Here is a 2720-nt window from a genome sequence, read left to right as displayed (position 1 = left end):
GATGACACTAGCATTCAACCAGAGGAAACAGTTCCTGTTGAACCAATTGATAACTCATTACCTCTTAGAAGATCCACTAGGGTGAGTGTGCCACCTGAGTTGTATGGTTTTCATATTACTTCAGATGGTGACACATTCATAAGTGACAGAACACTGGTAAACTTAGATGAACCAGTCACTTATAAGGAAGCAATGGCAGGCCCAGAGGCTTCCAAGTGGAAAGAGGCAATGGACAGCGAGATTAAGTCCATGTATGACAACCAAGTTTGGAATTTGGTTGATAGTGCACCAGGTCGCAAGACAGTTGGGTGCAAATGGATCTTCAAGAAGAAGACAGACATGGATGGGAATGTGCACACATTCAAAGCTCGACTGGTTGCAAAAGGTTTCACTCAAACCCCAGGGGTTGACTATGATGAGACCTTCTCACCAGTAGCTAAGATTAAATCTATTAGGATATTGCTCGCCATAACTGCCTTCCATGATTATGAAATCTGGCAGATGGATGTCAAAACTGCTTTCCTTAATGGGAAGTTGGCTGAAGATGTTTACATGAGTCAGCCAGAGGGTTTTGTTGATGCAAAGTTCCCCAATAGAGTGTGCAAGCTTGAGAAATCCATTTATGGATTGAAACAAGCATCTCGCAGTTGGAATCTTTGCTTCCATGAGAAAGTCAAAGAGTTTGGTTTCTCTAGAAGTGAAGATGAGTTTTGTGTGTATATCAAGGCTAGTGGGAGTATAGTAACTTTTCTGGTGTTATATGTCGATGACATATTACTCATTGGTAACGATGTTCCAACCTTGAAAGAAGTTAAGTCTTGGCTTGGAAAGTGTTTTGCCATGAAAGACCTTGGAGAAGCTGCCTATATTCTTGGGATTATATTGAGAGATAGAAAGAAGAGACTAATTGGACTTAGTCAGAGCACATACTTGGATAAGGTACTAAAGAGGTTTAGTATGGAAAACTCCAAGAAGGGAGAGCTACCTATCCAGAGCAATACCAAATTGAGTAAGACTCAATGCCCGAGTACAGATGTTGAAATAGATGACATGAGTCGTGTACCTTATGCTTCCGCTGTTGGATCGATCATGTACGCTATGACATGTACTCGCCCTGATGTGGCATTTGCTTTGAGCATGGTCAGTCGCTATCAGGGAAACCCAGGTAGCAGTTAAGAATATACTCAAGTATTTGCGAAGGACAAAGGACTGGGTCCTTGTGCTTGGTGGTAGTGATACTTTGAGAGTAGATGGTTACAGTGATGCCAGCTTTCAGACGGATAGAGATAACTTCCGTTCTCAGTCAGGCTGGGTGTTTTTACTGAATGGAGGAGCAGTTACTTGGAAGAGTTCCAAGCAAAATACGGTGGCTGATTCTACTTGTGAATCAGAGTACATAGCAGCAAGTGAAGCGTCGAAAGAAGCAGCTTGGTTGAGGAACTTCATCGGGGATCTCGGAGTTGTTCCAACCATCCAGGAGCCTATGGAACTGTTCTGCGATAATGAAGGAGTGGTTCCCTTGACAAAGGAACCAAGAGATCATGGTAAGACCAGACATATCGACAGAAAGTACCATTTCATCAGACATAGAGTAGAAGAAGGCCATCTTATAGTAAAGAGGGTGTCATCTGAAGATAACCCAGCAGATCCTCTCACAAAGGGTCTGAGTAGGGCTAAGCATATTCAGCATGCTCGGAGCATAGGACTGAAAGATGATATTAGTTTTAGTAGTTAGATTAGTTTTTGAAACTTGTAACAAAGTAAATGTAATTGACTTTTGGTGATTAAATAATAAAGTATTATTTATAAGTTTGGCTACTACCTTTTGTCGATTGTTTATTATTGTGTTTCATTTTTGCATGTTTTACTTCCTGAATAATGAGATTATTCAAACTCCACAGTCGCTCGTACTCTTGGAAGTAAGTAGTGAATTAAGACTGTCATGAATTGGATTGCAGATTGTCTAAGGATAGACATGGCAATATAAATTGCTGCAATGTTCATGAGTACTCAGAAATTGAGATTTGAGTATTGGATAAACCCTCGCTCAGAGTATTACTTCATGGAATTCATCACGAGTAATACTGAGACGATAATATCTTATAATCTTGAAACGAAGATATATGAGTTGTAATTTACAAGTCGGTTGTGCATTGGTGATACGAAAACGCATCAGTAACTTGGTGTTATAAAACGTATTGTCATGCATAATTTGATGAGTAAAAGATACAAGCATATGAGTCAACGTTTATTCGTTCCTTTTGCCCTAACAGGAAAAGCGATATATGTGGGCCCCTCGATGATTTGGTGTTGACTTATGTGTTGGGCCCAGCCAGGACTAAATTGATGTGTTCGATTAGAAGTCCTACATCATCACAAATCAGGAATCGGGAAACATAGATTCTGGACAAACAGATTGATTACATTCCATGTCTTTTGTCTGGGGATATCAAGCAGAACGAAGGGTTATATGATCACTTATCTTAGGACACGTAACTGACTGGGTCAGAGTTCGGCAGCAGCTTTTTGGAAGCTACAATTTGCTGGTCAAATTTAGAAGGCATACTAGCAATTATAGTTACAGACTTATCCAAGTGGGAGACTGTTGGATTAGGTGTCTAAGCCCATAACTATAATTGGTATGTACTTGAATTGATAGCAGCACAGTCCTTTTGGGTTGCCCTCAACCTAGCAACTGGACAAGGAAATTATGAAAGGAG

This window comes from Lactuca virosa, chromosome 8 (assembly GCF_052849685.1).
Source record: "Lactuca virosa cultivar CGN04683 chromosome 8, Lactuca_virosa_CGN04683_v6, whole genome shotgun sequence".
Lineage (NCBI taxonomy): Eukaryota > Viridiplantae > Streptophyta > Magnoliopsida > Asterales > Asteraceae > Lactuca > Lactuca virosa.
The sequence above is the reverse complement of the archived record's forward strand: the minus strand, read 5'-3'. Positions refer to the sequence as shown.